A 20,574-nucleotide genomic window follows, 5' to 3' on the forward strand; every position below is an offset into this window, starting at 1 on the left:
GGCTAGTTCAAAGAAAGTTGAAAAAACTAACAAAAACGCAACAGGCTATGTTTTCAAACAACTTTAATATTCATAGCTTTTCCAATTTTTTGGCAACAGGCATAATTTGTATTACCATAAATGTACATTTTTGCAAAAGACGACAATAATCCCTCAATAAAATGCCAGACACGTTACAATTATCAATTGAGAGACACTTACCACAACAATATTTGTATTTGTAAATAGAGCTCTCCCAACCATACAACGAGGCTCATTTTCGCGTTTAGCCAGTGAACCGCAACAAACTTGACAATTAGTGTAACCACAGCATAGGGCTGTCACGTCAATATCAAAAACCACTCTTTAAAGTCACATTTAATTTCCATTGTGAAATACCTACTAACCTTGGAAACAAACATAAAAAAAATTTATATACCCTGTCAATACTAAAAATGACAGACAAAGAGAAAAATGTTGAAAAGAAAAATGTTAAAATGTGAGAATTACACCCAAGGAATGCTGTAAAGTTTAGGTGGTTGTTTCATAAATTTTAGTAAAATGATTCTGTCCAAACTAAGAATGTAGGCATTCCTAGTCTAGATCTCGTTGCAAGCTAAAATTGAAGTAGGATCGTGATGTAGTTTTGCGTTAGTAGCTTCTTGGTTTAATGTTCAATGGTCGCTGAATCAATCGCGTGTCGAGGCAACTAAATTCGATCACTTCGTTCTTATGAGAAGTCATTTCCTTTTAGGAACACAATTTTAAGCGGAAACATTTTGTGTGTGACGATGTCTCAACCAATGCGTCATATTAAAAATATGAAAAATGTTGCAGTCCAATGCGCATGTGATGTCGACGTGGGCTGGTTTGATATGGTTTTGGCGAAAGCCGATTGCAGGTACAGGTTGTAAAGTTTATGTGGTTGTTTTATAAATTTTATTAAAATGATTCTGTCCAAACTAAGAATGTAGGCATTCCTAGCCTATATCTCGTTGCAAGCCAAAATTGAGGAAGGCTCGTGATGTAGTTTTGCGATAGTAGCTTCTTGGTTTAATGTTCAATGGTCCCTGGTTCAATCGCGTGTCGAGGTAACTAATTTCGTTCACTTTGTTTTGTTGAGGTGTCAGCTCGCATTAGGAACACATTTTTCAGCTGGAAACACTGTGTTTATGACGATTTCGCAACCAATGCGTCATATCTACTGGATGAAAAATGTCAAAGTGCAATGTGCATGTGACGTCGACGTGGGCTGGTTGGTTATTATTTTGTAATTCTGTCAAACTGAGAATGTAGGCATTCCTAGACTAGATCTCGTTGCAAGCGAATATTGATGGAGGCTCGTGAATTGGTTCTGCGACAGTAGCTTCTTAGTTAAATGTACTTTGCATTGAAAAACCTATTTTTTTTAAAATTGGGTCATGATCCCTTGAGCCGCATTTCAGTCAAAGTATATTTACTGGATCAAATAAAGATCGATCGCCGCTCCCAGATGGTCTAGTGGTCAGGATTCCTGGCTTTCACCCAGGCGGCCCGGGTTCGATTCCCGGTCTGGGAAAGTGCATGCATTGATGGTTCAGTGGTAGAATTGTCGCCTGCCACGCGGGAGGCCCGGGTTCGATTCCCGGTCAATGCATTTTCTTAACATTACCTGGATAACCTTTCGTGTGAGTGCCCAGAAAGTGTATTTTCGCTTTGAGGACAAAAATGTTTTTAAAGAATAAGGATTGTTGTTCGTTAATAGGGAGGTATATGCCGTGATAACTTAGAGAAATGGATTGCTGAAAGAAAAATTCTGAATTTGCCAGAAAATTCTTTAATAAAACAAAAATTTCAAAGTCGGAATAATGGTGAAATTAATCGTTGTTTTGGACCCCAAACAATCGAGGCCGATTAGCTCAGTTGGTTAGAGCGTCGTGCTAATAACGCAAATGTCGCGGGTTCGAGCCCCGTATTGGCCAAAGCTTGCCTCGATAGCTCAGTTGGGAGAGCGTTAGACTGAAGATCTAAAGGTCCCTGGTTCATTCCCGGGTCGAGGCAACTAATTTCGATTACTTCGTTCTTTTGAGAAGTCATTTCCTTTTAGGAACACAATTTTAAGCGGGAACATTTTATGTGTGACGAGGTCTCAACCAATGCGTGATTTTAAAAAGACGAAAAATGTTGCAGTCCAATGCGCATGTGACGTCGACGTGGGCTGGTTTGATATGGTTTTGGCGATAGCGGATTGCAGGTCCAGGCTAAGCTGTAAATTATTTAGAAGTCGCATATTTGTTTTCCGTGGATTAGTTGTCCGAAACTTTTACTCTCAAAACATGCTGTAAAGTTTAGGTGGTTGTTTTATAAATTTTATTAAAATGATTCTGTCCAAACTAAGAATGTAGGCATTCCTAGCCTATATCTCGTTGCAAGCCAAAATTGAGGAAGGCTCGTGATGTAGTTTTGCGATAGTAGCTTCTTGGTTTAATGTTCAATGGTCCCTGGTTCAATCGCGTGTCGAGGCAACTAATTTCGTTCACTTTGTTTTGTTGAGGTGTCAGCTCGCATTAGGAACACATTTTTCAGCTGGAAACACTGTATTTATGACGATTTCGCAACCAATGCGTCATATCTACTGGATGAAAAATGTCGAAGTGCAATGTGCATGTGACGTCGACGTGGGCTGGTTTGTTATTATTTTGTAATTCTGTCAAACTGAGAATGTAGGCATTCCTAGCCTAGATCTCGTTGCAAGCGAATATTGATGGAGGCTCGTGAAGTGGTTCTACGACAGTAGCTTCTTAGTTAAATGTACTTTGCATTGAAAAACCTATTTTTTTTAAAATTGGGTCATGATCCCTTGAGCCGGATTTCAGTCTTTCAGTCTTTGTAGGTGACTTGGGTGTGATATTTTTTGAAGCATTCTCCTGGATGAAGACCAGGTTTTCTTTGGCATGTTTCACAAAAGAATAAGGTGGTTTTCCTTTGTTCTTTGGTGTTGCAAACCATGCAATTCTTTGTGTGACCTCTTGCTCCTTTTTTGATGAAATGTGGTGATTTGTTGAGGCGCTCAGCAGAATCGTTTTCACTTGGCCTTCCTCGTTTCGGTTTCCTGTTGCGGACGTCTCCTATTAGTTGCACAATCACCTTGTTTCTATATTGTAGGTGTCTTGAATCTCTAATGTGTTGCATCTCCTTGTAAACCAAGAATGAGTTAACCATGCATACTTCAACCAACCAGAAAAATAGCTTTCTCCACCACCGCAGCGTTTTTCGTGTGAAGGAGTATGATGCGCAGTAATGATCAGAATGATCAACTGCGCCCATGTTAGCTGTGTAATCACGGATTACATCAGGTTTCTCTACATCTTCCTGCCTCCCATTTCGCCAACGACTGTGGGGTGCAGTGTCCACATTGTGCCAGGTGCTGAGCATCAGTATCAAGCGTCTATCTTGCCATCCAAGTGTTAGAATATTTTCTGGATGACGGTATGCTTTCAACTGTAAATTTTTCAATCGCAAACGCTTTACTTCAGTGGGTAGTCCAACCCTATTCTTCTGGATAGTTCCAGTAAGGTGGATTTTATTCTGAAGCAGTTCTTTTGCTAGAGTGTAGCTTGTATAAAACCGGTCTGTATATATATGATAACCACTTGCTCTGACTTTTGACAGCAGCTTGCCAACTAAATGCATCACGATCCTCGATGTAAACGGCAGATCTTGACGCGACAAATTTTCTTTAATTCAGGCAAAGTTAAATCTTGCCAACCATACCATACAGAACTCTTTACAAATCTTTTTTTCTGTAGTCGTATTGTTGCATATGCATTTGTTGCCACCAAAATTTCCATAAATATTTCATCCGACATAAAATTTTGAAAATATTCCAATTCTGTTTTTGGGATCTTTTCCAAGTTTGGTCCCACATCAGTAGCTGTAAATGGGTGATGAGGAAAATCACTGTCATTATCATGCCATACTCTCCATCCATTAGAGTCTACAACATCATTAGAGGTAGATCCATCACTGTCTGAGTGCTCATCAGGATCAGAGCTCCCATCATAACTCATTTCCATATCTGAATCAGAAAAATCACTCTCTTCATCAACCTCCATGTCTGAATTATTTTCATCTTCAGAATCAAGCATTTCAAGTACATCATTAGCACTAAACCTTCTAGCAGCCATTTTACTATAAACAATCCAATACTATTTACTACAACTCTCGTCTGTAAGGTAGTAATAAAATACAATAACAAGCAAAATTCATTATAGCTGAGTGCAAGAAATGCCCTTGCCTAGCCCAGTTTTACTAACTGGTTTCCAGTTCCAAATTCACTTCAACTTAACAAAAGTCAGGGTAAAACCCTAAAAAATACCATCTACTGTGTTCCGAAATCGATAATAAATGTTGTAACATTCTTAGAATGTAGGTAGACCCGTAAAAACCGCTGTACACAAAAGTCATCCTAGGGATGTAGGTGGACCGCAAAGGGTTAAATGTACTTTGCATTGAAAAGCCTATTTTTTTAAAATTGGGTCATGATCCCTTGAGCCGGATTTCAGTCAAAGTATATTTAGGGGAGACCGGGGTTAGTTGGAAAAAATTTTAGGAAAATTTAAACCACCAAAATTCAGAATGATCTTCGAAACGTTTATCTAGTCTGGCATAATGACTACGCTGATCTACAACTTATTACAAAAGACTGACCAGAAATTGTTACAGGTTTACGCACAAACTTTATTTTTTCAGACATCAGTCACATTTTTCAACTAACCCCGAAGCCGGGATTTGTTGGAAAACTACACGGGGTTAGTTGGAAAATATATCAATTTGTTATATACAGTATTCAAAAGTGTCTGTTCTTTGAATGTCAATCAATCTATTGTGGATTGTAGCCCGACAAGTCAACAGGGAAGACAAATTTCTGCTGACAGCGTTTCGTTCCTCTTTTGTTCAAAGGAACAGGCAATTTGAACACAATGTCTTTTAAATTTTGAGTGAATTCCGATTCGTCAGTGTCCATAGGAAAAATAAACGAGGGGCGTTCACTCACTAATTTAGAGTGACTGGAGCGCTTGAAAAATTTGAAGGTTACGTCCCCATCTTCAAAAACCTCACTTACTTGTCCAACGTAGTACTGCACACTTTTTCTTGCAAAAAATTTGACCTGTGCAAATTCACCTTCTTTGATGTCACTTGGTTGATTAACCTTTGTCATTTCTTCATGGTCTGTTGTACTCCCGTCTGAGCAGTCCTCCTCATCTGATAAGAGTGGTGGCGGTGCTTTGTTAGAGTCAGACTTTGAAGCATTTATCAATCGTTTACAAATTTTCTTATTTTTCTTTTCTTGTCTTTTTCTTTTTTTCAACCTGTTCCATAAGTTCCTGTTTTTTAGGGGTGTCAGTTAAAATTCTGGTTCTTCCACGATTTATGTTGGATTTCCTCTTTCTGGGAGCAGCTTTTGTAAATGGCCTTATGCTTTCAGGTGTGACATTCATAGGACAATCAATTGTTGATGATGTAGACTTATCTGATATTTGGTGTTGTTGGCTGGTTGCTTTCTGGTCTGTTGGTTGTGTGCTGGCACTGTCAGCAACATCCATCGGGATAGGCCTGTCAGTCACATCTGAAGGCAAAAATTCCGCATCAGTAAAAATTTCACTGTCGAATGGATAGATCCCAGCAACCTTGAACCCTGATTGTATGTTTACTGGTGTGAATGCTCTGGGGAAACCTCTCCCTACCATATCAGGGATGTCATAAATAGTCATTGTTGTTCCTCGATTTTCTTTCATCCAGCAGTTACAAGCGCTGTTGTAATAACGCTTGAAAGGCCCATAAACAGCCCTATCTAGCGGCTGCAGCTTATGAGAGCAGTGGGATGAAAATGAGAGTAAGACAATGCCATGCTCTTTGGCATAATCAATGACTTCCAGGCTGATGTGGCTCTGATGATTGTCTAGAAGCAATAGCACTTTGTCTTCATGGGTTGGCCTAACATGAGACACAAAGTGTTTCATCCAGATAAGAAAATTCTCTGCGGTCATCCAGCCACTTGGATGTGCTCTCCCAATGGAGCCAGTTGGAGCACCATTTTTAATAAAGTGATCCTTGTAGTGTACCCTTGGAAATATAAACATGGGTGGAATTGCATTTCCAGTTGCACTGACAGCACAACAAAGTGTGACAAGTTGCCCTCTCTCTCCAGAAACAATAGCACCAACTTGCTTAGCACCTGTTGCTGCGACAATCTTTCTTGGTTTCTGCACAGTGGTACAGCCAGTTTCATCTACATTCCAGATCTTGTCTGGTGTAAATCCATCCCTTTCCAACACTGCGGCAAATTTATCATAAAAAGTTTTAACATTATGCCTGTTAAAACTGGTAGCACGACTCAGTGATGTGCTTTCTGGTGTTCTCAAGGACAAGCTGGGATGTCGTTTCATGAAAGCGCAAAGCCAGTCGCTCCCAGCCTGCTTCGCTTTAACCCAAGAGCTTGGTACTTTTAAATTAGCTTTGGTAGCATATTCATATGCCAATGATTTTACTTCACTAGTGGACAGTCCATAATATAAAGCTGATGATTTAAGTAAATATTCCACCAGAAGAAGCTCTTGGTTACTATCAAATACTGATCTATTATTGAAATATCCGTATCTCTTCAAAGATATTTCTTCTATATCATCATTCTGATTAGAGTGTTCCTTGCGATATTTCAAACAGTACCTTCGCAAAGTCACATGAGGAATGCCATATTCCTGACCAACTTCGAGGCAAGGTCTTTTCTGTATTAACACCTGTTTCACTGCCTTTTCCATTATATCCTTTGGAGTAGATCCACGTTCAGTTTTGCGTTTATACTCGCGCATACTTTCAATTAAAAAGTGTAGTTATTTATCTATCTGTATCAACTAACAAGTTCCAACTTAACTGTACAAGGCTGTATAAGTAAAAGATATAAATTCCATCAAGCATTAATGAAAGGAATTTTTACTCATATGATTTTACTCATATAATACAGCTTAAAGCAAGTGTTTAGCACAAGTTATTCATAATTGGGATTACTTGGAGCATTTTCCAAATAACCCCGTAAGCACATGGGAGAGAAAACTTACTTTTTATGTAGCCACTAAACCAGGTAATTTAATTGTCTCTGCCTTTTCTGGTGCCATGGCACCTACGGTCTGTAGTGGCTTGGGAGCCACATCCAATAACATTATATCAATTGTGGAAACAGGCACCATTTAATTATTGAAACATTGTTCATGATAAAACTGCAACTAGCATTTCTGCAAGCTGCAATTTGGCTGCAGTTGCAACTTTATAAAACTGCAATCGTGATGCAACATTTGGAAACTTGCTCTAAATAACTTTATGTGAAAACGCCGTTTAATACGTTACCAGGCGATTTCATAGCAACCCTGGTTGTAACTGAATGTAATTCCCAGGGCAAACGCTTTGTGTTCATCGTTCGCGCGTTTTGAAATGTTCGTGTATTTTGTGTTGAATATTTCCGTTCACATCGCTCCGCTTTATAAACTCGAACTGATACGCGAGTAAAACCGCAGACAGAGGGATACCGAATCGTACGAACGTATTACGTTAGTCGTGTTAAAATGTAATTCGTTAGACTTGTTTTAATTGGTGAATGCTAAGTTTGTGATTGTGTAATATTAATCGGAACCTGTACAGTTCCTACAATAAAGGATTGCTTCTGATAAACTGCATCTGATTAATCGTAAGAGCTTTCGGCTAGTGACCGTAGTAACACGTTAAGGTTAGAGAATTCTAACCGCACGCAACCACGGAGTCAGATCATTAATTCGGCAGGTAAATTAAGTCCGAAGAACATAAGTTAAGACAAGCAGCATCCTCTGCAGGTCAAAATAGACTAATGAACTTTCATTTGTCTCTCTAGAGCACTATGTTACACTATATTTACCAACAAGCTCGAATTTTAGTTCAAAGTGAAAAAAACAGAAAAACGTGTACCACTCTTATCCTTCTGCTCTGAGATCAATAAAATTAACATGGCGAATAGATAACATCGTTATCAATCACTAAGGGGCAGTAAAAATTTACAAAGATGTTCGGGGAGTACTAAAACTGCGATTTTTCAACTAACCCTGCTCTCCAACTAACCCCGGTCTCCCCTACTGGATGAAATAAAGGTCGATCGCCGCTCCCAGATGGTCTAGTGGTCAGGATTCCTGGCTTTCACCCAGGCGGCCCGGGTTCGATTCCCGGTCTGGGAAAGTGCATGCATTGATGGTTCAGTGGTAGAATTCTCGCCTGCCACGCGGGAGGCCCGGGTTCGATTCCCGGTCAATGCATTTTCTTAACATTACCTGGATAACCTTTCGTGTGAGTGCCCAGAAAGTGTATTTTCGCTTTGATGACAAAAATGTTTTGAAGAATAAGGGTTGTTGTTCGTTAATAGGGAGGTATATGCCGTGATAACTTAGAGAAATGGATTTCTGAAAGAAAATATCTCAATTTGCCAGAAAATTCTTCAATAAAACAAAAATTTCAAAGTCGGAATAATGGTGAAATTAATCGTTGTTTTGGACCCCAAACAATCGAGGCCGATTAGCTCAGTTGGTTAGAGCGTCGTGCTAATAACGCAAATGTCGCGGGTTCGAGCCCCGTATTGGCAAAAGCATGCCTCGATAGCTCAGTTGGGAGACCGTTAGACTGAAGATCTAAAGGTCCCTGGTTCAATCCCGGGTCGAGGCAACTAATTTCGATCACTTCGTTCTTTTGAGAAGTCATTTCCTTTTAGGAACACAATTTTAAGCGGGAACATTTTATGTGTGACGAGGTCTCAACCAATGCGTGATATTAAAAAGACGAAAAATGTTGCAGTCCAATGCGCATGTGACGTCGACGTGGGCCGGTTTGATATGGATTTGGCGATAGCGGATTGCAGGTCCAGGCTAAGCTGTAAATTATTTAGAAGTCGCATATTTGTTTTCCGTGGATTAGTTGTTCGAAACTTTTACTCTCAAAACATGCTGTAAAGTTTAGGTGGTTGTTTTATAAATTTTATTAAAATGATTCTGTCCAAACTAAGAATGTAGGCATTCCTAGCCTATATCTCGTTGCAAGCCAAAATTGAGGAAGGCTCGTGATGTAGTTTTGCGATAGTAGCTTCTTGGTTTAATGTTCAATGGTCCCTGGTTCAATCGCGTGTCGAGGCAACTAATTTCGTTCACTTTGTTTTGTTGAGGTGTCAGTTCGCATTAGGAACACATTTTTCAGCTGGAAACACTGTGTTTATGACGATTTCGCAACCAATGCGTCATATCTACTGGATGAAAAATGTCGAAGTGCAATGTGCATGTGACGTCGACGTGGGCTGGTTTGTTATTATTTTGTAATTCTGTCAAACTGAGAATGTAGGCATTCTTAGCCTAGATCTCGTTGCAAGCGAATATTGATGGAGGCTCGTGAAGTGGTTCTACGACAGTAGCTTCTTAGTTAAATGTACTTTGCATTGAAAAGCCAATTTTTTAAAAATTGGATCATGATCCCTTGAGCCGGATTTCAGTCAAAGTATATTTACTGTATCAAATAAAGATCGATCACCGCTCCCAGATGGTCTAGTGGTCAGGATTCCTGGCTTTCACCCAGGCGGCCCGGGTTCGATTCCCGGTCTGGGAAAGTGCATGCATTGATGGTTCAGTGGTAGAATTCTCGCCTGCCACGCGGGAGGCCCGGGTTCGATTCCCGGTCAATGCATTTTCTTAACATTACCTGGATAACCTTTCGTGTGAGTGCCCAGAAAGTGTATTTTCGCTTTGATGACAAAAATGTTTTGAAGAATAAGGATTGTTGTTCGTTAATAGGGAGGTTTATGCCGTGATAACTTAGAGAAATGGATTGCTGAAAGAAAAATTCTCAATTTGCCAGAAAATTCTTCAATAAAACAAAAATTTCAAAGTCGGAATAATGGTGAAATTAATCGTTGTTTTGGACCCGAACAATCGAGGCCGATTAGCTCAGTTGGTTAGAGCGTCGTGCTAATAACGCGAATGTCGCTGGTTCGAGCCCCGTATTGGCCAAAGCTTGCCTCGATAGCTCAGTTGGGAGAGCGTTAGACTGAAGATCTAAAGGTCCCTGGTTCAATCCCGGGTCGAGGAAACTAATTTCGATTACTTCGTTCTTTTGAGAAGTCATTTCCTTTTAGGAACACAATTTTAAGCGGGAACATTTTATGTGTGACGAGGTCTCAACCAATGCGTGATATTAAAAAGATGAAAAATGTTGCAGTCCAATGCGCATGTGACGTCGACGTGGGCTGGTTTGATATGGTTTTGGCGATAGCGTATTGCAGGTCCAGGTTAATCTGTAAATTATTTAGAAGTCGCATATTTATTTTCCGTGGATTTATTGTCCGAAACTTTTACTCTCAAAACATGCTGTAAAGTTTAGGTGGTTGTTTTATAAATTTTAGTAAAATGATTCTGTCCAAACTAAGAATGTAGGCATTCCTAGCCTATATATCGTTGCAAGCCAAAATTGAGAAAGGCTCGTGATGTAGTTTTGCGATAGTAGATTCTTGGTTTAATGTTCAATGGTCCCTGGTTCAATCCCGGGTCGAGGCAACTAATTTCGATTACTTCGTTCTTTTGAGAAGTCATTTCCTTTTAGGAACACAATTTTAAGCGGGAACATTTTATGTGTGACGAGGTCTCCACCAATGCGTGATATTAAAAAGACGAAAAATGTTGCAGTCCAATGCGCATGTGACGTCGACGTGTGCTGGTTTGATATAGTTTTGGCGATAGCTTATTGCAGGTCCAGGCTAAGCTGTAAATTATTTAGAAGTCGCATATTTGTTTTCCGTGGATTAGTTGTTCGAAACTTTTACTCTCAAAACATGCTGTAAAGTTTAGGTGGTTGTGTAACCAAACTTTCTTTGACCAGGAATCTTCCCGCTTAACGGCTAGTCAATTAGCTCTGTCTTCTTTATTCACATTTAATGGCATATCTCTTAGGTAAAAACATACGTCCTTCTGTTATCTCCCCCAAACGTTACTGCCGACCACCGTCGCCCAGCCGAGCACAGTACTACACCAAACAAATTCCACGCGCTGAAGGAATCAACGTGGAACGTAAAACACGATACTAATTTAGCCTTTGGGGTAACTACTTGACACGTCACAAGAGATTTGATAAAAACAGGTGTGCAAGAACAAGTAAAAGAACATAAACAACTAAAACACAGCAGCACGTGAACATGCACAAAGAGACAACACAACGCGGATAAATCGATGTATAAAACGTGACGGTGCGAATAAAAACGAATAAAACGTGACTGATATAAAAACGGTGTATACAAATACTTCTCGTGACATCGCCCCCCCGTTCAGTTCTTTTTCGTCCCCGGAAAAGCCATCCAACATCCGAGCAAACGACCATCGTTCGCAGCTCCCCGTCAATCGTCTGGCGCTCCGTTGTTGATGAGCACCACGCAACCCAAACCGACCGTCCAGCTTGTTGAACACCCGTCCCCTGGTGTCGCTGACGACTCCACTGCACAAAAATCACTCGATTGGCTCACCTCGTGATTGCACCGAAACAAACCCACGCCCCAAATACGCTGCTTGCTGGCTGGAGCAGACTCAGCGGCCTGCTCCTCGGGAGCCGGAGTTTCAGCGGCTTGTTCTGCTGGAGCTGACTCAGTGGCCTGCTCTTCGGGAGAGGTTTCGGCAGCCTCCTCGGCTGGAGCGGACCCAGCGGCCTGCTCTTCGGGAACCGGAGTTTCAGCAGCTTGTTCTGTTGGAGCGGACTCAGCGGCCTGCTCTTCGGGAGCTGGAGTTTCAGTAGCTTGTTCTGCTGGAGTGGACTCAGCGGCCTGCTCTTCGGGAGCGGGAGTTTCAGCAGCTTCTTCAGCTGGAGTAGACTCAGCAGCCTGCTCTTCGGGAGCGGGAATTTTGGCAGCTTCTTCAGCTGGAGCAGACACGGCGGCCTGCTCTTCGTGAGCGGGAGTTTCGGCAGCTTCTTCAGCTGGAGTAGACTCAGCAGCCTGCTCTTCGGGAGCGGGAGTTTCAGTAGTTTCTACCGCACATATGCGTTTTCGTACAGCGAAAGCCAACGAAGGTATTGCTCTGTCGGCATCGAATTGAGTTCCATTTAATACTCGACATTTGTTACTTTCCGTAGAACAAACGGGCGGCCTCGCTTCGGTACCTCTTTTCACCAACTCATCATACTCCAAGTCGAAAAGCGACAAGTCTCTGCCTCGTACATCCCAGCTTAAATCTTCATCCAAGCTGTTAATTAAAAGGTGCTTCTTTAAAGCAGGATTCGCTTCAATCGTCGTGCAATAAGTATCGAAGCGATGGAAAAAGCTTAGGAAATCTGCGTTCGGCTCATATTTAGGCGGCGGAATAGCAAAATAGATGGTGGACATCGTGAAACTTCCAAACGTTTATGGGAATAGTTTCGTTGACTGCGGGATCCTGGCGCGCTCGCCAATTGTAACCAAACTTTCTTTGACCAGGAATCTTCCCGCTTAACGGCTAGTCAATTAGCTCTGTCTTCTTTATTCACATTTAATGGCATATCTCTTAGGTAAAAACATACGTCCTTCTGTTATCTCCCCCAAACGTTACTGCCGACCACCGTCGCCCAGCCGAGCACAGTACTACACCAAACAAATTCCACGCGCTGAAGGAATCAACGTGGAACGTAAAACACGAGACTAATTTAGCCTTTGGGGTAACTACTTGACACGTCACAAGAGATTTGATAAAAACAGGTGTGCAAGAACAAGTAAAAGAACATAAACAACTAAAACACAGCAGCACGTGAACATGCACAAAGAGACAACACAACGCGGATAAATCGATGTATAAAACGTGACGGTGCGAATAAAAACGAATAAAACGTGACTGATATAAAAACGGTGTATACAAATACTTCTCGTGACAGTTGTTTTATAAATTTTAGTAAAATGATTCTGTCCAAACTAAGAATGTAGGCATTCCTAGCCTATATATCGTTGCAAGCCAAAATTGAGGAAGGCTCGTGATGTAGTTTTGCGATAGTAGCTTCTTGGTTTAATGTTCAATGGTCCCTGGTTCAATCGCGTGTCGAGGCAACTAATTTCGTTCACTTTGTTTTGTTGAGGTGTCAGTTCGCATTAGGAACACATTTTTCAGCTGGAAACACTGTGTTTATGACGATTTCGCAACCAATGCGTCATATCTACTGGATGAAAAATGTCGAAGTGCAATGTGCATGTGACGTCGACGTGGGCTGGTTTGTTATTATTTTGTAATTCTGTCAAACTGAGAATGTAGGCATTCTTAGCCTAGATCTCGTTGCAAGCGAATATTGATGGAGGCTCGTGAAGTGTTCTACGACAGTAGCTTCTTAGTTAAATGTACTTTGCATTGAAAAGCCAATTTTTTTGAAATTGGCTCATGATCCCTTGAACCGGATTTCAGTCAAAGTATATTTACTGGATCAAATAAAGATCGATCGCCGCTCCCAGATGGTCTAGTGGTCAGGATTCCTGGCTTTCACCCAGGCGGCCCGGGTTCGATTCCCGGTCTGGGAAAGTGCATGCATTGATGGTTCAGTGGTAGAATTCTCGCCTGCCACGCGGGAGGCCCGGGTTCGATTCCCGGTCAATGCATTTTCTTAACATTACCTGGATAACCTTTCGTGTGAGTGCCCAGAAAGTGTATTTTCGCTTTGATGACAAAAATGTTTTGAAGAATAAGGATTGTTGTTCGTTAATAGGGAGGTATATGCCGTGATAACTTAATGAGATGGATTGCTGAAAGAAAAATTCTCAATTTGCCAGAAAATTCTTCAATAAAACCAAAATTTTAAAGTCGGAATAATGGTGAAATTAATCGTTGTTTTGGACCCCAAACAATCGAGGCCGATTAGCTCAGTTGGTTAGAGCGTCGTGCTAATAACGCGAATGTCGCGGGTTCGAGCCCCGTATTGGCCAAAGCTTGCCTCGATAGCTCAGTTGGGAGAGCGTTAGACTGAAGATCTAAAGGTCCCTGGTTCAATCCCGGGTCGAGGCAACTAATTTCGATCACTTCGTTCTTTTGAGAAGTCATTTCCTTTTAGGAACACAATTTTAAGCGGGAACATTTTATGTGTGACGAGGTCTCCACCAATACGTGATATTAAAAAGACGAAAAATGTTGCAGTCCAATGCGCATGTGACGTCGACGTGGGCTGGTTTGATATGGTTTTGGCGATAGCGTATTGCAGGTCCAGGCTAAGCTGTAAATTATTTAGTAGTCGCATATTTGTTTTCTGTGGATTAGTTGTCCGAAACTTTTACTCTCAAAACATGCTGTAAAGTTTAGGTGGTTGTTTTATAAATTTTAGTAAAATGATTCTGTCCAAACTAAGAATGTAGGCATTCCTAGCCTATATATCGTTGCAAGCCAAAATTGAGGAAGGCTCGTGATGTAGTTTTGCGATAGTAGATTCTTGGTTTAATGTTCAATGGTCCCTGGTTCAATCGCGTGTCGAGGCAACTAATTTCGTTCACTTTGTTTTGTTGAAGTGTCAGTTCGCATTAGGAACACATTTTTCAGCTGGAAACACTGTGTTTATGACGATTTCGCAACCAATGCGTCATATCTACTGGATGAAAAATGTCGAAGTGCAATGTGCATGTGACGTCGACGTGGGCTGGTTTGTTATTATTTTGTAATTCTGTCAAACTGAGAATGTAGGCATTCTTAGCCTAGATCTCGTTGCAAGCGAATATTGATGGAAGCTCGTGAAGTGGTTCTACGACAGTAGCTTCTTAGTTAAATGTACTTTGCATTGAAAAGCCTATTTTTTAAAAATTGGCTCATGATCCTTTGAGCCGGATTTCAGTCAAAGTATATTTACTGGATCAAATAAAGATCGATCACCGCTCCCAGATGGTCTAGTGGTCAGGATTCCTGGCTTTCACCCAGGCGGCCCGGGTTCGATTCCCGGTCTGGGAAAGTGCATGCATTGATGGTTCAGTGGTAGAATTCTCGCCTGCCACGCGGGAGGCCCGGGTTCGATTCCCGGTCAATGCATTTTCTTAACATTACCTGGATAACCTTTCGTGTGAGTGCCCAGAAAGTGTATTTTCGCTTTGATGACAAAAATGTTTTGAAGAATAAAGATTGTTGTTCGTTAATAGGGAGGTATATGCCGTGATAACTTAGAGAAATGGATTGCTGAAAGAAAAATTCTAAATTTGCCAGAAAAATCTTCAATAAAACAAAAATTTCAAAGTCGGAATAATGATGAAATTAATCGTTGTTTTGGACCCGAACAATCGAGGTCGATTAGCTCAGTTGGCTAGAGCGTCGTGCTAATAACGCGAATGTCGCGGGTTCGAGCCCCGTATTGGCCAAAGCTTGCCTCGATGGCTCAGTTGGGAGAGCGTTAGACTGAAGATCTAAAGGTCCCTGGTTCAATCCCGGGTCGAGGCAACTAATTTCGATTACTTCGTTCTTTTAAGAAGTCATTTCCTTTTAGGAGCACAATTTTAAGCGGGAACATTTTATGTGTGACTAGGTCTCCACCAATGCGTGATATTAAAAAGACGAAAAATGTTGCAATCCAATGCGCATGTGACGTCGACGTGTGCTGGTTTGATATGGTTTTGGCGATAGCGTATTGCAGGTCCAGGCTAAGCTGTAAATTATTTAGAAGTCGCATATTTGTTTTCCGTGGATTAGTTGTTCGAAACTTTTACTCTCAAAACATGCTGTAAAGTTTAGGTGGTTGTTTTATAAATTTTAGTAAAATGATTCTGTCCAAACTAAGAATGTAGGCATTCCTAGCCTATATATCGTTGCAAGCCAAAATTGAGGAAGACTCGTGATGTAGTTTTGCGATAGTAGCTTCTTGGTTTAATGTTCAATGGTCCCTGGTTCAATCGCGTGTCGAGGCAACTAATTTCGTTCACTTTGTTTTGTTGAGGTGTCAGTTCGCATTAGGAACACATTTTTCAGCTGGAAACACTGTGTTTATGACGATTTCGCAACCAATGCGTCATATCTACTGGATGAAAAATGTCGAAGTGCAATTTGCATGTGACGTCGACGTGGGCTGGTTTGTTATTATTTTGTATAACTGTCAAACTGAGAATGTAGGCATTCTTAGCCTAGATCTCGTTGCAAGCGAATATTGATGGAGGCTCGTGAAGTGTTCTACGACAGTAGCTTCTTAGTTAAATGTACTTTGCATTGAAAAGCCAATTTTTTTGAAATTGGCTCATGATCCCTTGAACCGGATTTCAGTCAAAGTATATTTACTGGATCAAATAAAGATCGATCGCCGCTCCCAGATGGTCTAGTGGTCAGGATTCCTGGCTTTCACCCAGGCGGCCCGGGTTCGATTCCCGGTCTGGGAAAGTGCATGCATTGATGGTTCAGTGGTAGAATTCTCGCCTGCCACGCGGGAGGCCCGGGTTCGATTCCCGGTCAATGCATTTTCTTAACATTACCTGGATAACCTTTCGTGTGAGTGCCCAGAAAGTGTATTTTCGCTTTGATGACAAAAATGTTTTGAAGAATAAGGATTGTTGTTCGTTAATAGGGAGGTATATGCCGTGATAACTTAATGAGATGGATTGCTGAAAGAAAAATTCTCAATTTGCCAGAAAATTCTTCAATAAAACCAAAATTTTAAAGTCGGAATAATGGTGAAATTAATCGTTGTTTTGGACCCCAAACAATCGAGGCCGATTAGCTCAGTTGGTTAGAGCGTCGTGCTAATAACGCGAATGTCGCGGGTTCGAGCCCCGTATTGGCCAAAGCTTGCCTCGATAGCTCAGTTGGGAGAGCGTTAGACTGAAGATCTAAAGGTCCCTGGTTCAATCCCGGGTCGAGGCAACTAATTTCGATCACTTCGTTCTTTTGAGAAGTCATTTCCTTTTAGGAACACAATTTTAAGCGGGAACATTTTATGTGTGACGAGGTCTCCACCAATACGTGATATTAAAAAGACGAAAAATGTTGCAGTCCAATGCGCATGTGACGTCGACGTGGGCTGGTTTGATATGGTTTTGGCGATAGCGTATTGCAGGTCCAGGCTAAGCTGTAAATTATTTAGTAGTCGCATATTTGTTTTCTGTGGATTAGTTGTCCGAAACTTTTACTCTCAAAACATGCTGTAAAGTTTAGGTGGTTGTTTTATAAATTTTAGTAAAATGATTCTGTCCAAACTAAGAATGTAGGCATTCCTAGCCTATATATCGTTGCAAGCCAAAATTGAGGAAGGCTCGTGATGTAGTTTTGCGATAGTAGATTCTTGGTTTAATGTTCAATGGTCCCTGGTTCAATCGCGTGTCGAGGCAACTAATTTCGTTCACTTTGTTTTGTTGAGGTGTCAGTTCGCATTAGGAACACATTTTTCAGCTGGAAACACTGTGTTTATGACGATTTCGCAACCAATGCGTCATATCTACTGGATGAAAAATGTCGAAGTGCAATGTGCATGTGACGTCGACGTGGGCTGGTTTGTTATTATTTTGTAATTCTGTCAAACTGAGAATGTAGGCATTCTTAGCCTAGATCTCGTTGCAAGCGAATATTGATGGAAGCTCGTGAAGTGGTTCTACGACAGTAGCTTCTTAGTTAAATGTACTTTGCATTGAAAAGCCTATTTTTTAAAAATTGGCTCATGATCCTTTGAGCCGGATTTCAGTCAAAGTATATTTACTGGATCAAATAAAGATCGATCACCGCTCCCAGATGGTCTAGTGGTCAGGATTCCTGGCTTTCACCCAGGCGGCCCGGGTTCGATTCCCGGTCTGGGAAAGTGCATGCATTGATGGTTCAGTGGTAGAATTCTCGCCTGCCACGCGGGAGGCCCGGGTTCGATTCCCGGTCAATGCATTTTCTTAACATTACCTGGATAACCTTTCGTGTGAGTGCCCAGAAAGTGTATTTTCGCTTTGATGACAAAAATGTTTTGAAGAATAAAGATTGTTGTTCGTTAATAGGGAGGTATATGCCGTGATAACTTAGAGAAATGGATTGCTGAAAGAAAAATTCTAAATTTGCCAGAAAAATCTTCAATAAAACAAAAATTTCAAAGTCGGAATAATGATGAAATTAATCGTTGTTTTGGACCCGAACAATCGAGGTCGATTAGCTCAGTTGGCTAGAGCGTCGTGCTAATAACGCGAATGTCGCGGGTTCGAGCCCCGTATTGGCCAAAGCTTGCCTCGATGGCTCAGTTGGGAGAGCGTTAGACTGAAGATCTAAAGGTCCCTGGTTCAATCCCGGGTCGAGGCAACTAATTTCGATTACTTCGTTCTTTTAAGAAGTCATTTCCTTTTAGGAGCACAATTTTAAGCGGGAACATTTTATGTGTGACTAGGTCTCCACCAATGCGTGATATTAAAAAGACGAAAAATGTTGCAATCCAATGCGCATGTGACGTCGACGTGTGCTGGTTTGATATGGTTTTGGCGATAGCGTATTGCAGGTCCAGGCTAAGCTGTAAATTATTTAGAAGTCGCATATTTGTTTTCCGTGGATTAGTTGTTCGAAACTTTTACTCTCAAAACATGCTGTAAAGTTTAGGTGGTTGTTTTATAAATTTTAGTAAAATGATTCTGTCCAAACTAAGAATGTAGGCATTCCTAGCCTATATATCGTTGCAAGCCAAAATTGAGGAAGACTCGTGATGTAGTTTTGCGATAGTAGCTTCTTGGTTTAATGTTCAATGGTCCCTGGTTCAATCGCGTGTCGAGGCAACTAATTTCGTTCACTTTGTTTTGTTGAGGTGTCAGTTCGCATTAGGAACACATTTTTCAGCTGGAAACACTGTGTTTATGACGATTTCGCAACCAATGCGTCATATCTACTGGATGAAAAATGTCGAAGTGCAATTTGCATGTGACGTCGACGTGGGCTGGTTTGTTATTATTTTGTATAACTGTCAAACTGAGAATGTAGGCATTCTTAGCCTAGATCTCGTTGCAAGCGAATATTGATGGAGGCTCGTGAAGTGTTCTACGACAGTAGCTTCTTAGTTAAATGTACTTTGCATTGAAAAGCCAATTTTTTTGAAATTGGCTCATGATCCCTTGAACCGGATTTCAGTCAAAGTATATTTACTGGATCAAATAAAGATCGATCGCCGCTCCCAGATGGTCTAGTGGTCAGGATTCCTGGCTTTCACCCAGGCGGCCCGGGTTCGATTCCCGGTCTGGGAAAGTGCATGCATTGATGGTTCAGTGGTAGAATTCTCGCCTGCCACGCGGGAGGCCCGGGTTCGATTCCCGGTCAATGCATTTTCTTAACATTACCTGGATAACCTTTCGTGTGAGTGCCCAGAAAGTGTATTTTCGCTTTGATGACAAAAATGTTTTGAAGAATAAGGATTGTTGTTCGTTAATAGGGAGGTATATGCCGTGATAACTTAATGAGATGGATTGCTGAAAGAAAAATTCTCAATTTGCCAGAAAATTCTTCAATAAAACCAAAATTTTAAAGTCGGAATAATGGTGAAATTAATCGTTGTTTTGGACCCCAAACAATCGAGGCCGATTAGCTCAGTTGGTTAGAGCGTCGTGCTAATAACGCGAATGTCGCGGGTTCGAGCCCCGTATTGGCCAAAGCTTGCCTCGATAGCTCAGTTGGGAGAGCGTTAGACTGAAGATCTAAAGGTCCCTGGTTCAATCCCGGGTCGAGGCAACTAATTTCGATCACTTCGTTCTTTTGAGAAGTCATTTCCTTTTAGGAACACAATTTTAAGCGGGAACATTTTATGTGTGACGAGGTCTCCACCAATACGTGATATTAAAAAGACGAAAAATGTTGCAGTCCAATGCGCATGTGACGTCGACGTGGGCTGGTTTGATATGGTTTTGGCGATAGCGTATTGCAGGTCCAGGCTAAGCTGTAAATTATTTAGTAGTCGCATATTTGTTTTCTGTGGATTAGTTGTCCGAAACTTTTACTCTCAAAACATGCTGTAAAGTTTAGGTGGTTGTTTTATAAATTTTAGTAAAATGATTCTGTCCAAACTAAGAATGTAGGCATTCCTAGCCTATATATCGTTGCAAGCCAAAATTGAGGAAGGCTCGTGATGTAGTTTTGCGATAGTAGATTCTTGGTTTAATGTTCAATGGTCCCTGGTTCAATCGCGTGTCGAGGCAACTAATTTCGTTCACTTTGTTTTGTTGAGGTGTCAGTTCGCATTAGGAACACATTTTTCAGCTGGAAACACTGTGTTTATGACGATTTCGCAACCAATGCGTCATATCTACTGGATGAAAAATGTCGAAGTGCAATGTGCATGTGACGTCGACGTGGGCTGGTTTGTTATTATTTTGTAATTCTGTCAAACTGAGAATGTAGGCATTCTTAGCCTAGATCTCGTTGCAAGCGAATATTGATGGAAGCTCGTGAAGTGGTTCTACGACAGTAGCTTCTTAGTTAAATGTACTTTGCATTGAAAAGCCTATTTTTTAAAAATTGGCTCATGATCCTTTGAGCCGGATTTCAGTCAAAGTATATTTACTGGATCAAATAAAGATCGATCACCGCTCCCAGATGGTCTAGTGGTCAGGATTCCTGGCTTTCACCCAGGCGGCCCGGGTTCGATTCCCGGTCTGGGAAAGTGCAT

The 20,574-nt window shown here is 41.3% G+C and overlaps 33 non-coding genes across 33 annotated transcripts; all 33 read left to right on the forward strand.

The window, feature by feature from the left end:
* The first annotated feature begins 1,465 nt into the window (after window positions 1–1,465).
* On the forward strand, window positions 1,466–1,537 carry Trnae-uuc (transfer RNA glutamic acid (anticodon UUC)). Its single transcript has one exon. It is a non-coding gene; the product is annotated as a tRNA-Glu (tRNA).
* Window positions 1,538–1,544: 7 nt separating this feature from the next.
* Trnag-gcc (transfer RNA glycine (anticodon GCC)) lies at window positions 1,545–1,615 on the forward strand. Its single transcript has one exon. It is a non-coding gene; the product is annotated as a tRNA-Gly (tRNA).
* A 251-nt stretch (window positions 1,616–1,866) lies between these two features.
* On the forward strand, window positions 1,867–1,940 carry Trnai-aau (transfer RNA isoleucine (anticodon AAU)). Its single transcript has one exon. It is a non-coding gene; the product is annotated as a tRNA-Ile (tRNA).
* A 6-nt stretch (window positions 1,941–1,946) lies between these two features.
* On the forward strand, window positions 1,947–2,019 carry Trnaf-gaa (transfer RNA phenylalanine (anticodon GAA)). The gene has a single exon. It is a non-coding gene; the product is annotated as a tRNA-Phe (tRNA).
* A 6,125-nt stretch (window positions 2,020–8,144) lies between these two features.
* Trnae-uuc (transfer RNA glutamic acid (anticodon UUC)) lies at window positions 8,145–8,216 on the forward strand. Its single transcript has one exon. It is a non-coding gene; the product is annotated as a tRNA-Glu (tRNA).
* A 7-nt stretch (window positions 8,217–8,223) lies between these two features.
* Window positions 8,224–8,294, forward strand: Trnag-gcc (transfer RNA glycine (anticodon GCC)). Its single transcript has one exon. It is a non-coding gene; the product is annotated as a tRNA-Gly (tRNA).
* A 250-nt stretch (window positions 8,295–8,544) lies between these two features.
* On the forward strand, window positions 8,545–8,618 carry Trnai-aau (transfer RNA isoleucine (anticodon AAU)). The gene has a single exon. It is a non-coding gene; the product is annotated as a tRNA-Ile (tRNA).
* Window positions 8,619–8,624: 6 nt separating this feature from the next.
* On the forward strand, window positions 8,625–8,697 carry Trnaf-gaa (transfer RNA phenylalanine (anticodon GAA)). Its single transcript has one exon. It is a non-coding gene; the product is annotated as a tRNA-Phe (tRNA).
* Window positions 8,698–9,552: 855 nt separating this feature from the next.
* Window positions 9,553–9,624, forward strand: Trnae-uuc (transfer RNA glutamic acid (anticodon UUC)). Its single transcript has one exon. It is a non-coding gene; the product is annotated as a tRNA-Glu (tRNA).
* A 7-nt stretch (window positions 9,625–9,631) lies between these two features.
* Trnag-gcc (transfer RNA glycine (anticodon GCC)) lies at window positions 9,632–9,702 on the forward strand. Its single transcript has one exon. It is a non-coding gene; the product is annotated as a tRNA-Gly (tRNA).
* A 249-nt stretch (window positions 9,703–9,951) lies between these two features.
* Trnai-aau (transfer RNA isoleucine (anticodon AAU)) lies at window positions 9,952–10,025 on the forward strand. The gene has a single exon. It is a non-coding gene; the product is annotated as a tRNA-Ile (tRNA).
* Window positions 10,026–10,031: 6 nt separating this feature from the next.
* Window positions 10,032–10,104, forward strand: Trnaf-gaa (transfer RNA phenylalanine (anticodon GAA)). Its single transcript has one exon. It is a non-coding gene; the product is annotated as a tRNA-Phe (tRNA).
* Window positions 10,105–13,459: 3,355 nt separating this feature from the next.
* On the forward strand, window positions 13,460–13,531 carry Trnae-uuc (transfer RNA glutamic acid (anticodon UUC)). Its single transcript has one exon. It is a non-coding gene; the product is annotated as a tRNA-Glu (tRNA).
* Window positions 13,532–13,538: 7 nt separating this feature from the next.
* Trnag-gcc (transfer RNA glycine (anticodon GCC)) lies at window positions 13,539–13,609 on the forward strand. The gene has a single exon. It is a non-coding gene; the product is annotated as a tRNA-Gly (tRNA).
* A 250-nt stretch (window positions 13,610–13,859) lies between these two features.
* Trnai-aau (transfer RNA isoleucine (anticodon AAU)) lies at window positions 13,860–13,933 on the forward strand. The gene has a single exon. It is a non-coding gene; the product is annotated as a tRNA-Ile (tRNA).
* Window positions 13,934–13,939: 6 nt separating this feature from the next.
* Window positions 13,940–14,012, forward strand: Trnaf-gaa (transfer RNA phenylalanine (anticodon GAA)). The gene has a single exon. It is a non-coding gene; the product is annotated as a tRNA-Phe (tRNA).
* Window positions 14,013–14,867: 855 nt separating this feature from the next.
* Trnae-uuc (transfer RNA glutamic acid (anticodon UUC)) lies at window positions 14,868–14,939 on the forward strand. The gene has a single exon. It is a non-coding gene; the product is annotated as a tRNA-Glu (tRNA).
* Window positions 14,940–14,946: 7 nt separating this feature from the next.
* On the forward strand, window positions 14,947–15,017 carry Trnag-gcc (transfer RNA glycine (anticodon GCC)). Its single transcript has one exon. It is a non-coding gene; the product is annotated as a tRNA-Gly (tRNA).
* Window positions 15,018–15,266: 249 nt separating this feature from the next.
* On the forward strand, window positions 15,267–15,340 carry Trnai-aau (transfer RNA isoleucine (anticodon AAU)). Its single transcript has one exon. It is a non-coding gene; the product is annotated as a tRNA-Ile (tRNA).
* A 6-nt stretch (window positions 15,341–15,346) lies between these two features.
* On the forward strand, window positions 15,347–15,419 carry Trnaf-gaa (transfer RNA phenylalanine (anticodon GAA)). The gene has a single exon. It is a non-coding gene; the product is annotated as a tRNA-Phe (tRNA).
* An 854-nt stretch (window positions 15,420–16,273) lies between these two features.
* Window positions 16,274–16,345, forward strand: Trnae-uuc (transfer RNA glutamic acid (anticodon UUC)). Its single transcript has one exon. It is a non-coding gene; the product is annotated as a tRNA-Glu (tRNA).
* Window positions 16,346–16,352: 7 nt separating this feature from the next.
* On the forward strand, window positions 16,353–16,423 carry Trnag-gcc (transfer RNA glycine (anticodon GCC)). The gene has a single exon. It is a non-coding gene; the product is annotated as a tRNA-Gly (tRNA).
* A 250-nt stretch (window positions 16,424–16,673) lies between these two features.
* Window positions 16,674–16,747, forward strand: Trnai-aau (transfer RNA isoleucine (anticodon AAU)). The gene has a single exon. It is a non-coding gene; the product is annotated as a tRNA-Ile (tRNA).
* Window positions 16,748–16,753: 6 nt separating this feature from the next.
* On the forward strand, window positions 16,754–16,826 carry Trnaf-gaa (transfer RNA phenylalanine (anticodon GAA)). The gene has a single exon. It is a non-coding gene; the product is annotated as a tRNA-Phe (tRNA).
* An 855-nt stretch (window positions 16,827–17,681) lies between these two features.
* On the forward strand, window positions 17,682–17,753 carry Trnae-uuc (transfer RNA glutamic acid (anticodon UUC)). The gene has a single exon. It is a non-coding gene; the product is annotated as a tRNA-Glu (tRNA).
* A 7-nt stretch (window positions 17,754–17,760) lies between these two features.
* Trnag-gcc (transfer RNA glycine (anticodon GCC)) lies at window positions 17,761–17,831 on the forward strand. Its single transcript has one exon. It is a non-coding gene; the product is annotated as a tRNA-Gly (tRNA).
* Window positions 17,832–18,080: 249 nt separating this feature from the next.
* Trnai-aau (transfer RNA isoleucine (anticodon AAU)) lies at window positions 18,081–18,154 on the forward strand. Its single transcript has one exon. It is a non-coding gene; the product is annotated as a tRNA-Ile (tRNA).
* A 6-nt stretch (window positions 18,155–18,160) lies between these two features.
* Trnaf-gaa (transfer RNA phenylalanine (anticodon GAA)) lies at window positions 18,161–18,233 on the forward strand. The gene has a single exon. It is a non-coding gene; the product is annotated as a tRNA-Phe (tRNA).
* An 854-nt stretch (window positions 18,234–19,087) lies between these two features.
* On the forward strand, window positions 19,088–19,159 carry Trnae-uuc (transfer RNA glutamic acid (anticodon UUC)). The gene has a single exon. It is a non-coding gene; the product is annotated as a tRNA-Glu (tRNA).
* A 7-nt stretch (window positions 19,160–19,166) lies between these two features.
* On the forward strand, window positions 19,167–19,237 carry Trnag-gcc (transfer RNA glycine (anticodon GCC)). The gene has a single exon. It is a non-coding gene; the product is annotated as a tRNA-Gly (tRNA).
* A 250-nt stretch (window positions 19,238–19,487) lies between these two features.
* Window positions 19,488–19,561, forward strand: Trnai-aau (transfer RNA isoleucine (anticodon AAU)). Its single transcript has one exon. It is a non-coding gene; the product is annotated as a tRNA-Ile (tRNA).
* Window positions 19,562–19,567: 6 nt separating this feature from the next.
* On the forward strand, window positions 19,568–19,640 carry Trnaf-gaa (transfer RNA phenylalanine (anticodon GAA)). The gene has a single exon. It is a non-coding gene; the product is annotated as a tRNA-Phe (tRNA).
* Window positions 19,641–20,495: 855 nt separating this feature from the next.
* Window positions 20,496–20,567, forward strand: Trnae-uuc (transfer RNA glutamic acid (anticodon UUC)). The gene has a single exon. It is a non-coding gene; the product is annotated as a tRNA-Glu (tRNA).
* Window positions 20,568–20,574: the final 7 nt, after the last annotated feature.

This window comes from Clavelina lepadiformis, chromosome 7, assembly GCF_947623445.1.
Source record: "Clavelina lepadiformis chromosome 7, kaClaLepa1.1, whole genome shotgun sequence".
Lineage (NCBI taxonomy): Eukaryota > Metazoa > Chordata > Ascidiacea > Aplousobranchia > Clavelinidae > Clavelina > Clavelina lepadiformis.